The following is a 15317-nucleotide window of genomic DNA, read 5'->3' on the forward strand; positions in this document are numbered from 1 at the left end:
AGACTGACTGGCCTGTAGTTCCCAGGATCCTCCTTCTTCCCTTTTTTAAAGATGGGCACTACATTAGCCTTTTTCCAGTCGTCTGGGACTTCCCATGTGCTGAGTCTGGGAGGAGTAGTGGTTTTGGGGAGCCCAGCCTGTGTCTGTCTCTACCACCCTGCCACATGCACACCTGGGAGTCCTGAAAGTGGGGGCAGAGAGAGGATCTGTGGAATAGAGTCCTTTCTCCCACCCCCTGCTACAGCTCAGTTACTCTGGCAGCTCCCTGATGTTTCTCTGGAGCAGCTTGTGGGGGTGCAAACCATGCCTCCGAATGTTCAGTGGTGGTTTTGGCATGTTGCCAGTATTTTCCTGAGGAATGCAAGTGAGAAAAGGGAAATGGCCATTTTTAATAGTTTATATCTCAGCCAAAATCTGAATGGAATTTCATGGGACTAAGAAAAAGCACTTCTGTAGCCCACGGGGGATTCCCTGCGCGGAATACCAAAGGCATACCAAATGCCAAAGGTCTACTGCAAATAATGGAGGCATGAAAGCTTCTCAAAGATGAAGTTGCAAGAATATAATGGAAAGTGTTAGGCAACCTAAATACAGGGGTTGCTACCAGCTTCTGCTATGATATACTTGAACTGCTAATATGAAAAATTCCATTGAACTCAATAGGACTTTTTGTTCTGTTCAATGTTGTTGCTAAAGTCGCATGGTGTTCTTTCAGTTGTAGGAAGGCTACTGTGAACTGGTAACTTTTCTATTTGTCCAGTATTTACATCTTAATGGTGTCATTGACATTGGGCCAACCTCACAACTGTCATAACAACTGCTCTGAAGTTATTAAGAATTGCACTCACTTAAACCAGAGCTGGGAATTTTGTTCCATTGTATTCAGGGATTAGACTTCAGGAGATTACATACCACAGGGCCTGTAATTCCTAGGCACACTATATTTGCATCTAATCTGTGTCTAATTGGGTTGTACCTGTATTATGTACCCAGTAGTAACTGGTCTGGTGCAAAAAAACATTATGGAATATAATGGAAGATGATACTGTTTTTCAAATGCATAAAACACTGCTACCTGTCTACATTTTATTCCTGCAATTTTTGTTGTTGTTGATTAACAGTGAGCTCGCTACTGGAAGGTGCCTTTAACTTCCCTTGTAGGTGAATATTTAGTCTATAAACTGTTCAGGGCAAGAATTGTCGCTTTGTCTTTGTACAGCACAGCACCCAGCACAGTGGGGTCCTAATTCTGAGTGGAGCCTTTGAGAGCCATGTAATCTAAATATTTACTGCAGATAATGAAAGATCACTCTGCACCTTGCAGGATCATGCCCTGCCCTGAACAGTTATAACAAAAATAGACCTCTTGGCTAAAACTGAAGAATGCAAATAAAATCTGGTTGATAATTCTACTATGAAAATTATTTTTGTTTTCAGTGTGTCTTGACTAAATCACAGTATATATCTGGGACTCTTAGCTTCAGCTAGCGGAATGCCTTTATTGACTAATTGTACCTCAGTTGTTGGAGCCTCTTTTTATAGACTTTAGAATGAGTGACTTAATGCAATACAGTCTGCTTGGGAGATGAGTGCAGATGAAGATTGCAGACCTCTGTGTCATTTCCCCCAAAATGTTAAATTGTTCTGTGTTTCTCAGAATAGCGCAGATAGTATGTCCTTGAAATAGGTTTTTTTTATGTTTTGTTTTTTCTTTCAGTTTGTGTGCAGACAGGTTAGATACTGCATAGGAAAAAATGTCTTTAGTCTGAAGTACTTAGGTGAAAGATTTTCTGAAAGCAATATATGGCTGAAGGTGATTGTTACTTATTATGGGATCATTTGTTTGGGTTCCAGTATCCCCTTCCACTGTGCAGTGAGGAGCAAAAATGCAGAAATGAGGTGGATGGAGCTACGTGGAGGGAGAACGTAGCTGTGCTGGAGCCTGTAGCATCTTCTACTGTGCAGCTACGTCTGTTCCCTTTGCTAGACTATTACCAGATCCCAATGTCAAAAAGAGAGCCACTTTATGCAGTATATTTCCTCCATCCAGTAGGGGCGACATAATGTACAATGGGGAGGATAAATTATTCCTGATTGGATCAGCATCATCTATCTTATGTGCTCTATGATCTCCAGAGGGTTGCAGCATTTCAGCCAGCCCAGTTACCTTATCAGAGGTGAGCTTTGCTTGGAAGGAGTGTGGAGGGGAGCTTTGCTCCAAGATGCTGCTGACTGTGGATCTGTGATAGGGGTTTGAGTCAGGGTTTTTCATGAATCCTCCAATTTACAGCTTGCAGCCACTGCAAGAATGATGCAGCTCCTCAACAGCTATGTGATTTTTTTCATTCTTGTTTCCTTTCTTTGTGTTTTTACATGGGAGAGGAGAACATGAGCTTCACTCACATATATTAATGCAGTGCCCTTCATGCAAATTGTTCTGGCTGTGTGCCCTGTGAAAAAGGGAACGTAGGAACAAGTGTAAAGTAAAAAAAAATAATTCAGGGTTTGGTTTAAGTAGTATTACTAATTTAGCAGATCTATCTTGAAATGACAAAGGATTTTGCAAATGAGATGCATAACCAAAGAATTTGCATACAGAGATCTGGCTCATATCTGTAGTGTCGATGGAAGACTGACTGTGGCTATGAGGAATGTAAGGAGCTAAAGCCATGATATTACCAAGAGTTATAAGGCTCTGAAGTGTCTAGGTATGGAAAAGAATTTTAGTGCATTATTTGTTTCTTGGAAATCAACAGTTCTGCAGAACGCATAGGGAAAAAAAAAGATAACCTAGAAAAGTCATAACCTTAACCCAAAAACATCGGTTGATATTGCCGTAGCAGCACAATATTAGCAAAATAATTTTCAAGTCTGTATGCTTAATAAAGAACCAGTGCTAGAGGAACATGGCAAGGAAAGCTTGCTCTTAGATACTATCCTAGTTGCAAAATCCTGTAAAACTGTGCATTACGTGATATGTGAACCAAATGAAAGCAGAAGTGAGCAGAGAATTACAATAATCTGGCTAAACTGAACAGGGTTCATTTTATTTTGAGTGAAGTTCAGTGTAAGTTGCATATATGTAAGGCTTTGTGCTCTTAATAGATCTGCTGTCTCATCTGAAACTTATGGATAATAGCTTAGAAGCTGACTAACTTGCCATACCAGTCTTACAGTGTTTTTTGTTTTGCTCAAAGTAGATGAAAGGTTAATTTAAGTATGGTTACAGTAGTACTGCATTCCTGATGATGTTGGTAGCTTAATGACAATCTTTGTTGTAGAAATCAGGAAATGTGGGTTGAGCCTCTGGGATCTGTATGGCTGATGCGTGAAAATGTTACGTCCTGAATGACAAGATACTGCTGGAACAGCTTGGTATGTAACACAGCTGATTATATGTCTATGCTTTTGATTTTCTTTCTTTCTTTCTTTTGTTAAAACAAGATAGACATTTAAAGTTTTCTGCACTTAAAAGTTTCTTTCTGTAGTAACATTTCTCCACACTTTGGTTAGGGTGTTCCACGACGCACTCATGTACCAACACTGACGGATTGCAGATTTATTCCAAATGTATTCGACACACTGACTCTCGATGGTAAAACAGGCTGACATTTAACTGGAATGAATTTGATCATACTGATTAAAAACTGCTCTTGTGGTGTATACATTTATATATTGGTTTGAAATTCTCAGTTTGTATAAAAAGAAATGGTTCATAAATGTTAACATAGAATATTTGTCATAAAGTGAACTTAATGTATGCAAAGCCTCAAATATTGTTTATTGTGGAAGCAAGAGGAGGCTATGAAACTTTTTTTCTTGCTTCATTTTTCTAAATTTTTTCAGTGAAATACTGAGGTGTAGGTAGGGTGGAGTTGGCACTGGGAGCTGGAGGATTTATATATTGAGGTTTATTTAATTGAAATACTGAGAGCCCTTGCATTTATTAGAAATGTAACTTTGATTACATTTTAATTTTGTTCAGTGAAAGGCAAGATTATCTACTGAAGTTGTGCTGGTGTCTATTCTCTATTTATCAAATTATTTCATAAATCTAAAGTTCATTGACAGTCCTGCAGGGCACTTGCTGGTGTCATTGGATCTTCAGATTTTCATTCTCTCCTTTATTTTAAAATTCTTTATACTGGCCCTGCCTCTAACCAGTTTGCATTCTTTCTGTTCTGTTGGACTGTAGTTAAACGCTGGGTGTAAAACTGGCCTCTGCTCTGAGATCTTTGCAGTATTTAGGCACAGTGGAGATGAGATAGGAACAGAAAGTTAACTTTAACTTGGAATTCCCTTTTTTTTTTCAGCTTCTCTATATGAATTAAGTTATTTTAATTTGGTTATTTTCTGCATTTCAAATCATGCTTACTCACTTCTGCTGAAATGTAAAATATGTTAAGCATTCTGGACCACTTGAGAAACATGTTTCACTGAATTTTCATTTGTAAAGCATTACAGATCAGTCCCTTACCCACCTCCACAAAGGATCATTTAGTATTCAATTCTTCTATGCTAGGGAGAAAATAAAGGTTTTTAATAAGATTACTAGGACTATTTGCTTGGTAGGAGCTGTACCTTAACCCAATTCTCCAAAATCTACTTCTTTGTGCATGTTGTGCTATAGAAGCTGATTTGTATGTGTATGTGCTAAATTGTGTCCTGTGGTAAGAGGAGTCTATATAGAGATGTCAAAAATGCTAGATGGTGTCTAAGGCTTTTGAGTGTCTGAATATCCCTGCCATTGAAGTGTACATGGAATCTACTCATTGGGTCACTTGGTATACCTTTGTTCTTGCCCCCACAGGAAAACTCCCCTGCTTAGGTGGATAAACTGCTCATTAGTGAAGCCTTATATTTTTGGTTTTCATGAAGGTTTACGTTCAGGACGTTTAAAGTGAGAGAGAATCTGCTGAGAGAGTAGTGGCAGCTCATTGTACTGTTTATCCTCCATGTCCTTCCTGCAGATAAAGTGACTGACACGGAATGGAAACATTCTCTTGCAAAGCATTGATAACAGACCAGAGCTGCGTTTTTGTTGTCCGCTTTTAGAATACATGACAAAAATTAGTTCGGTCTGAAGGTTTACAGAGCGTTATTGTTGTGTGACTTGAGGAAGATGGTCTTCTCCAAATGTATATGAAAGAATCCAGTAAGTAAGGAGTGAGTTGTTAATTCACAAAGAATGTGGAGCCTCTTAACTCTCAGAACTCTTTTCTCTGAGTAACTTGGGATGATTCTGTAGATGTGAGATGTCTTGGACTCTTAGCACTGTCATCTATGTTGCCATTACACAAAGGAACACTTCTTGATTTGGGTCCACAAAGCCTCATTTCAGTCCCTCTTGAAGACCCACTTCTTCCACAGCATATGTAAGAAACTAGCTTACTAAGTCCTCTACCCACCTACTTTATTTACCTTATAAATGAAGTACTCATTTATGTAGAGGGAGGATTTTAGAAGTTGGAAGGGAGAGCTAAGGGCACTGGAATTGAAGCTGGAAAGTGGCCATCCACTCTGGGTAGTGAAATTATATTAGAACTTCTCTTGCAAATTGTGCTTAAATATAATTTTTTTTCGGAAGTTATCATCCTGTCTCTGGTTAGTGTCTGCTGTACCCAAGCAAATTTGAAGGAAGATGATTACATATAGTCCTACATGGGCCAATAATTTTCACTTGTTTCTCTCCTTTTTTTTTTTTTCTTCAGATATGTAGTCTGCTGACCTAATTCATCTAAAGTTTATAGAGTATTATGTTACAATGAAATTTTTAGAGGGTTTGGACTCATGTATATGTTATTGGTAGACAAAGCAAGTAACTTCAAAAATGTGTCTTTATTGACTGTTTTCAATGGGCTTTTACTGTGTTTAGTTCTAGGTTGAAATACATGGAGATGTTCCTTTTTTTCGGTTGGTTTAACCAGCTATGGATGGGGAAAAATCAGAGTAATGTCAATTGTGATAATGAATGCTTCTCTGACATTGGGATCTCATGTTTTTTTTTTAATAGTTTTTTACCATGGTTTTTTGGTTTATAATATTCATTTTTAGCAAAATGAAAAACTTAATTAGGATTTTTATGTTAAAAATATTGGGATCAGTACTTTAGATTGGTTCTAACGTGGTAGAGAGATGGGGAGAAAGTGTATTTGGAGTCCAGATACCAACATGTGAGCGCCTACATTGTAGTTTTACTTGGTAGAAGTAGCTCTCTCAGGCTTGGTACTCCTTATTGTTCCTTGTTAGTGTGATTAAAAATAGCAGGGGTCTGTGCTATGGTTAACTTTTTGCGGCCTGTAATGGTAGTTGTAGCACTTGCTTAACATCTTTAGAAAAGTGTAAATCTAAGGCCTATATTTTTTTTAATAGGATGGTTTTAGAAAAGCCTCAAGGTCCTAAAGCTTTTTGAGTTTCAGCGTCAGCAGGATTGAACAAATCCAGCAATGTGATAGCTTCAGATAAATCAGTATAATGCTGCTGACCATCTCCAGAAAACTCCAGAGACTGTACACTAGGTGGTGTAGAAAAGAATCTGGTAAAGTATTTTTCTGCCTTCAAGTTTAACCAGTTGCTTCTTCCAATCTGCTCTAAAATAGTCCATACACTGTATAGTCAAACGTATCCCATTTTGGGGTATATCTTCAATGACAGAAACACTAACAAAAAGATAACTGACAACATTCAGTTCAGCTAACACCTTCTCCCTAGGCTTGGCTGTTCCTAGGCGGTCTGTGATTCCATCTACTCAGCTCACATCCTAGATCCTCTTACACCCACTATCCAGGTGGGGTAATGAACCAAAGCATTGGTTCGGGTTTGTCTTGAATAACAAAAGTGGCCGAGTTCAGATGCTGGATACCCTGATCTAATCTTGGACCTTTTTCCTGGAATAGATGCAGAGTAACGTTTTTACCTTGATTTTTTTTCTGGTTGCATTTAGGTTTGAACTCAACCAGCTAAATTGAATTACAAGGTGTTTCCTTGCAGCCACACTAAGAAAGAAGTCCAAGTTTAGGTCAGGCTTAGCGAGCATGAGTTAACTAAGCCTGACATAGGCTGAACCAATTTTCTTAGAGTATGTCTACACTTAAAATGCTACAGTGGCTCAGACACTACCTACGCTAATGGGAGAGAGTCTCCCGTCAGCATAGGTAATCCACCTCCCTGAGAGGCAGTAGTTAGGTCGATGGAAGAATTCTTCTGACAACCTAGTGCTGTCTATATGGGGACTTAGGTCAGCTTAACTACGCCACTCAGGGGTGTCCATTTTTCACACCCCTGACGGCTATAGTTAAACCAACCTAATTTTCTAATGCAGACCAGGCCTTAGTAAAGACAAACCCTTAGTCTGCATAACCCACTTAACAAAATTCCAGCAGGATCAGCGCCTGTGAACATGTCGGACATTTGCCAGCCTGCTACACTAAAATCTGTTGACTAAATCTACTTAGTGTTAGCCCTTGTCTAGTTTAGGAACTAAAGGTGTGAAGTTTATATTGATTTACCTAGCTGAATCTAATTATCACCTTCTGAAAACTCTAGTTAATACAAAGCAATTGTATTTTAGAGCATGCTCAGGTGATTGAGTTAAAGCTTTGGAGTATATATACACTAGAAACGCTCCTTTGCCGCTGTAGCACTGTAGTGTAGACACTTACTACAGCGACACTTTACTTCCATTGTTGTAGTAAATCCACCTCTCAGAGAGTTGGGAACTAGGTTGACAGAAGATTTCTTCCATCTACCTTGTGGTGTCTGCACTGGGGGTTAGGTTGGTTTAAAAATACTGCACGGGGTGTGAAATTTTTCGCAGCCCTGAGTGATGTAGTTAAGCTGACCTAACTCTGCAGCGTAAACCAGCCCTTGGAGGAAGCATGGACTTTAATTTGACAAGTTTAGCATTGTTCTAAAGCAGGGGTTCTCAACCTTTTTCTTACTGAAGGCCCCCTCCAACATGCTATAAAAACTCCACGGCCCCCATGTTCCACCACACCTATTTTTCTGCATATAAAATCTAGGGCCAGCATTAAGGGGTAGCAAGCAGGGCAATTGCCAGGAGCCCCATGTCACTGGGGCACCACAAAGCTAAGTTGCTCAGGCTTTGGCTTCAGCCCTGGGTGTTGGGGCTTGGGACCCTGGGCTGCAGTCTTGTGCGGTGGGGCTTTGGCTTTCTATCCTAGGCCCTAGCGTGTCTAATGCCAACCATGCTTGGTGGACCCCGGGGCCCCAGACCCCTGGTTGAGAACCACTCTTCTAAAGTACAAATGCTTTTTCTTCACTAGCGTTTTAAGATGTCAATTAGATCAATCTCACATCACATCTCTAAAGCCAGGTTCACACTACAAACTTACATCAGTATAACTGTGTCGCTCACAGGTATAAAAAACCCACACCCCTGAGCAATGCAGTTATACTGACCTATCTCCCAGTGTGGACAGTGCTGTGTCAACAGGAGGAGCTTCTCCTATCCACATAGAATCCATCTCTTGTGGAGGTAGATTAGCTACTCCAAAGGGAGAAGCTCTTCCTTCGGCATAGTAGTATCTTCACTAAGGTGCAGCTGTGCCACTGCAGGACTGTATGTGAAGCGCTAAATCTTAGGCTAGACAAAGTCTTACAGAATTTTTGACTTTCTCTTTTAAAACATGATTTTTCAATTCCTGATCACCTTTTGAGAGTTGGGGTTAATATAGATCTGGTGAAAAGGTGTTAGTTACTCTGTGCCTTAAGACTGTACTTTTCTAAAAAGATATTTGAATTAGCTTCTCTTGAAATTCTGAGGTCCCATTTTTTACAATTATAGTGGCATTTGGTAGATAGGTTTCCCTTAAGCAGTCTCTATCAGACTACGGTGCTCTTGGGAGAAAGTCTACAATTTGTTCTTATGTGTGTTTTTTACTTGAGGTTTTTTGAGACATCAAAGGTACTTAACACAGTGAGTCAAAGGGGAAGACCAAAGGTAAGTTTGAAACTGCCAGGAGTTAAAATATAAGATCATGCTAGCAGATATTTTGGCAGGGTTGCTGTAGTTCTGTTCCTGATGTCAATTTAGAGATAAATCTTGAAATCAAAACCATTTTCCAGGACTCTTCAGATTTCTTTTTTTCATTGCTATACAGAAGTGTGTAATTTCTTTTTGATGCTGTCTGATTCTAAACATTATTGGCACTATACACCTTGTCCTATGAGTAGTGTATATTAATGGCTTGGTGCAGTCCAAAGTTGTTGAAAGGCACATAACTGGTGTGACTGCACCAATTGGTATTATTGGTGTATCATTGCTTTATACATTTCTTAATAAAGAGGTAAAATTGAAAAAGAATGGAAGAAATTTTGGGCTCCAGAGATGCTCCTAACCTAATTATGTGCTTTGAAAAGGAAATTTTGGCTTGTGTACATCAAGAGTAGCCAGGCTATATATTAACTGGGGTGAGACAAATGCTTTCTCTGGCTTTAGAACATCTTGGCTACTGCTCCATAGCCACTATTTCAGGCTACAGTAACTTGCACTACAATCGATCATTCTCTGTGTGGTGTAGAATGGATGCTGAATTTACATATTCCCTATCACCAGCTGTGATAATGTTGAACAATTTCCTATGGAGTTGGGCACATTACCACTTGGATCTCTCCTTGGGGCATTGCAACTCCACCCTGCCCCTATTGCAGCCAGAGGCTAAAAGCCACAAATGAGCCCTTAGTAAGAAAACAGTAGTAAATGCATTCATGGTCTTGAACAGGTGCTGGATTTCCAAATTCCTCATATTTTGAGGGATTGTCCTAAATTTCAGATCAATGTCCTTTGTCCACAACTGATGTTCTCAGGAGACCAAAATGTCCCTTATTTGTTACTCTGTGCATCTCCCCTTAAAATGGTAACAAAATAGATGGATTACATTTTATCTTTGCATACGATTAAAATACACTTTATAGAATGTCAGCAGCACAGTCATCTCGGTTGATTGATAAAATTGACCTAGTTCTGATCCCCTGCACCTATATTACAGACTGCACTATTAGCTGGGGCCAGGGGTGCCAAAATACAAGTTTGCCTGGGGTGCTATTTTCCCTCAGGCCGGCCCTGCAAATGAGAAGCCTGTATATAAAGCTGCTGGAGCTTGTTCTGCGGCAGGGAAGTAAAGTGGTCCCCATCACAATCTCTGCCCCTCTCTTCTCCTCATTTGAAGGAGTGTGTGTGTGTGTGTGGAGGGGGGTGTGTTTCCCATCCCGATCCCACATCTTCCCCTTCTCTTTCCAGTAGAATGGAGGTGGGGGACAGTGAATTGCGTTTTCCTCAACACAGGGTGCTGATTGTCTATGTTTTTAGGCTCCTGCCTTGAACTGAGCCAGGGAGCATCAAAAACACAGACTTCTTGGCAAATGCTTGTGGACTCTGTGGGTCACAGCCGCCAATATGCAAACCCCTGGTCTAGGGTACTAATATGTTGCAAATAAAATTATAAACACTACTTAGGCCTTGTCTGTAATAGAAGAGTGACCAATTTTTAATTAAGTGCAAACGCCTAATGTAGTTGCACCTAAACTGGTTTAACTCTTGTTTATATTAATTTAGTTTTAAGTTATTGATTTATATTAAATACCACTCACTTATGAGAGAAGTCTACAATAATTTAAAAAAGTAATGCTAGTTAGAGATTTTATCTCAAGTTCATTTTGATTCTTGGTCTTAGTGATCACATCTTAAGTACTGGCAGCAGAGGAAGAAAGTTGAAGTGTAGCTTAATGGGGAAGAGCTGTATTAGAAATTCTGTATCTTTTGAGAAGCTTTACCTATGCTGCAAAAATTGGAAACAAACTGAGGGCATATGAACTGTAATGAATTCAACAAGGATGAGAGTCTAAACTTCTTTCAAACTGGTAGATCACATCCTCTCGTAATGGACTGACTGCATGTAGCAAGTGTAGAATGTTGCTCGCTAATGCCTGCAGCCCACAGATACAGTATTACAGAGGTTCTGCTGCTACTACTAAATTGCTCCCTAACTGCGCACTAAAGGATTGTGGTGTTGGTTTTGGTTTTAGTTTGGCTTGGATTTGGGCTGTAGGACCCATCTTGGCTTTTTTGTGTGATTTTTATCCGTGACTGTCTCTCTTACCTTAAAGCACAAGGATTCTTTTTACTTTCCATACCAATGAGCAAAATCCCTAGGGGAGGGGAGAGTATTTTTGATCATGAAGAATCTGGGAACTGATAATGTAATCACTTTAGAAGAAGAAATTGAATACTGATTGGTGTAGTTCATGCATGATTTTCTTCTTCATCATCTGGTGGAGCAGTATTCAGAAAGTTCAGGGTCCAGCCAAAATCACATTATCAAGAGCAGATTATGTGATCCGGCATTTGTTCACAACCCATAATAATGGTGTGTGTTTTCATGTGCAAAAAGGCAGATTGGAAGCTTCAGCATATGAAACCCAGTGTCCCGTCCCGTCCCATCCGCCCCTGCGATAAGCATCTGGTGCTTCTTATCAGAGTTGAATGAGTTTATTTTTAGTTCTCTGACACCTTCTGATGAGGCTGTGTTTTTTATTAAGGTTGTAATCTCTTCAGGACATTTGTATTCAAACTCATGCAAGTAGTCCATACGTGAATAGGTTAGCAACCATTACTGGGGTTGCCTTTTAAATATAATTCTCTATCTATTTAATTTTTAATTGAAATGATTTACATCAAATGTATATTTTTCCTAAACTTTGAATGTGATATTTTTTCCATTTGCTGTACTTAGGTAGTATGTGTTGCCTTTTTTCTCCTTATTCCAATCAGTTTTTTTCATGTTGAAATTTACTTCTGGAATTTGATATTTATCATGTTTATTGTGGCAGTGTCCAGGGGCCAATTGAGAATGGGGCTGCACTGTACAAACATACAGTAAGAGACAATCCTTGCCCTGAAGAGAGAATGCACAGGCAACCTTAAATCTGGCATTTCCTAATTTTTGAGTGCTTGATTTTGCAACTTTATTAATGTTCTGTTAACATAGTCTTTGTGTGTAATATGCAAGCTGAACAATGTGATGGCAGCTAATATTGAGTGAATAATGCGATTGTAGCTAATGTTATATTGGATCTGCATTTTTTTGTGTGCTTTGCTTATTTAAATCCTTTCATTTTTTCAGTGGTGGTGTTAGTGGAGGAGTTCCTCCTCTGCACAGTTCTGGGTACATGCTAGTGGGGATGGGAGTGGCCATGGCTGAGTTCCATTTTGCCCCTCTCCCCATTCCAACTGTTTTCTGGAGCTGCTCTGACAGTTAGTCTCTGGCAGTGTCCTCTTTTTGGGAACCTGAAATATGGTAACCCTAGGTTTAACTCTTCAGGGGCACATAATACTGAAAGCCAACAGATGCACAGAAAATTTTTCACAAGATTCTAAAACATCATTGCTCTTTACTTAGCAAAGAAATACACAATCTATACAAAATAATAAACACACGTATACATATTTCCTGCTTCAGATCTCTCACCTTTCTGGAGAGTTCTTTGGGCTTGGCCACAGTCATCTGGGAGGTCTAGGATCCTTCTCTGGCAACTCATGGTTTCTCTTCAGAATCATGGAACCTTTTGGAGCTAGCCTTTTCCACCCTGGGCTAGTCCCAGAGTTAAACTGCCCCCCTACTATGAAAACACACCCATATCATCCTCTCTCCTGACCAAAAAGAAAAGGAGTACTTGTGGCACCTTAGAGACTAACCAATTTATTTGAGCATGAGCTTTCGTGAGCTACAGCTCACTTCATCTTGTGTCTTGTTCTGTGAGTCCTTCTCCCACCACCTGGTTTCTTTGTTCTTCTATTTGTGATTTTCCACTTTACCAGCCCCCTGCAAAAAAAAACTTGGTAGTAATGGTTTCCCACTCAGGCAACTTCCTTAGCATATCCATTGTTTGGTTAGAGTAGTCATTAAAGTTAACCTCCATTATCCCTGGTCTTGCTGCAGCCCCTCTCAGCAATTGGTGGATTTTACGTCCATATAGAAGCATTCCATGATACAGAAGTTTCATAACAGTTTCATGACCTCAACCAAAATCCATAGCTTGTGCATAGACAGATTGCCCAAATTATCACAGAGAGTTACTCACTATCATTACCTATGCTAAATTCACTATTCATTTGTAGCTACATGGAAATACTGGATAAACAAACAAGTATAAAGACAAACTAATATATAATTTAGGCTCAAAATTTGCCTTGTGTTAATGTTACTAACATGGGAGATTGTTCTCTGGATCTGGGTGAGCTAATGCAGTTTTCCGTGTGTGTGTGTGTGTCTAAAAAATATAGATACAGTGGGCACACTTAAACTTCCATGTTTTGAAAAATTCTACTGAGCTTCTATATACTTAAAATGGGAAATACCATGAAAACTAGTAATATCTCTCAAACTGGAACAGACTTTTTAAGCATGAACGCTTTATCATTTACGCTAACTCCACTTTATGTATCGTGTGATATGGTATATGAAGGTTTTATTATCCTGAGTTGGAAATAGCCATATTACTCATGCATTGTGAAAGCCACAGGTGAATTATAAAGTCATCTTAAATGAATGCTAATATAATGTATTCTGTATATGCCTCTTATGTAAGAGAAGAAAACCAACTATTTGATAAATATTTTAAAATGTCTTGGGATTGTTTTTTTTTTCTTCTTCTTAGCCTCTGCCTATAACGCCAGGCTTTCTAGTAACAGGAGTTCTGCTGTTTAAACCGTTAAACAATTTTTTAAAAAAAATTAAACCTCCAAAAATTACCTAGTATAACTCTTCTGTACATGCCATGACTTTAAATCCAATATCTCAGAACTTTCCACAGCTTAGAGGAATTACTGATAATTTCCAGCATTTGAAAAGGATACAACTCTTTCCAATGGTATAAGGTATTAGGGTATGAGTTGCTAGATGGTTAACCTGTCCATAGTCCAAAACAAAATACTGCCTGTCCTGGGCCTCAGACAGGCATAATTTTGGAAGGACATTTGAGAGAAAAGAAAGAAACTGTTTTCTGGTGTGTGTGTGTGTGTGTGCATATGTGTGTGTACACAGTTCTTAAAAATGACAGAAGCTGCTCAGAGGTTGCAGTAGTAGAGTGTCCTGGGGAAGATGGATAAATGGGCACAGCGGATGTGACCAAATAAAAGGTAATACATAAAGTATGATAAATTCAATTTATCACATTGATATAGCCATTACATGCGGGGATCTTATAACTACATATAATGACAATATTTAAATTCTACCACTCTATTGTCAGGCTGCTATATTTTTAAAAAGAACCACAATTTTTGTTTAACAAATAAAATTTTGTCAGAAGAATATCAGTAAACAGTTAACTAACAAGCACTATTTCCAGAACTGTGCAAATTTCTGCAGATACTGTTGTTGGGAGACAAATATAATCATGCAGACAATGGATTGTGCTTCAATTGATATATGTAGCCCTGCCCTTTTCCCTTCTACCCCACGTAAAAATATTCTTTTCAGGAATTACATTTTGTAACCTTTTACGAAGTGCTACAAAATATAAATAAAAGTATATTAAAAGGTATTACTCAAATCTATCCGAGTCCGTATATATAAACTATGTAAGCCCCCTTTCAGTAAATTAATGCTAATATCCTATTCCAAAAGTGCATCTGTAAGCATTAAATACTTGCTCTTTTCCTTGATTTTTGCTTCCTTATGATATTGTCATCAGGCCTTATCTTAACAGCTATTAGTCTAAAGATGATTTACACAGAACTGGATTTGTTTTTCTAACTTTTAGAGTAGAAATACATAAAGGACTGAGCAGTGTTTTGTTGACATTAATGTGAACATTACTTAAATGAAAAAATACCACTTAGAAAGCATGGGCTCAAATCTCCAGTTCCCTCTTGTTGATCTTGCTGCTAATTGCACTGTGTACAGCAACATGTTTTCTGGTTGTGAATTCATTACTATTCTCCTTGCTCTTTGATCTTTACCCATTTAGATCAGAGTGGCTTGGGCACCTGTTTGTATAATGAGTCAAAACAAAACAGCTACTTTGCAAAGTGACATGGTATTTCTATCAGTATGTAAGTCTTTTAAAAGACCAGTTTTAGAAACGCTACACTGCTGCATCTCAATTAGAATATGCCCTTTTTGATCCACAACAAGTGCTGCAAACTTTAAAATAAAATGAGGGTGAACATCAATAGTTAGTTTTAAATATTTTGAGGTTGCTTATTTTTTTTTCTTTTCCTATCCTAAGGAAGCTCACATGGTTGGGTGTTTAAACAATAGCCCTCTGACAAGAACTATTACAGTCTTGTATGG

General features: G+C 38.8%; 1 protein-coding gene across 14 annotated transcripts in view; it reads left to right on the top strand.

Annotated features, from left to right (window-relative positions):
• NCOA2 (nuclear receptor coactivator 2) overlaps positions 1–15317 on the top strand; it is a 259553-nt gene that overhangs the window by 59143 nt on the left and 185093 nt on the right. For 11 of the 14 annotated variants that reach the window (XM_073330891.2, XM_073330882.1, XM_073330888.1 and 8 more), the window contains one exon: positions 3282–3375. The exons of the other annotated variants lie outside the window; for them this stretch is intronic. The gene's annotated coding sequence lies outside the window, so the exon portion shown is untranslated. The remainder of the gene's footprint in view (positions 1–3281; positions 3376–15317) is intronic. 14 annotated transcript variants of the gene reach the window in all.

Source organism: Lepidochelys kempii, chromosome 2 (genome assembly GCF_965140285.1).
Source record: "Lepidochelys kempii isolate rLepKem1 chromosome 2, rLepKem1.hap1, whole genome shotgun sequence".
In the NCBI taxonomy this organism is placed as follows: Eukaryota; Metazoa; Chordata; order Testudines; family Cheloniidae; genus Lepidochelys; species Lepidochelys kempii.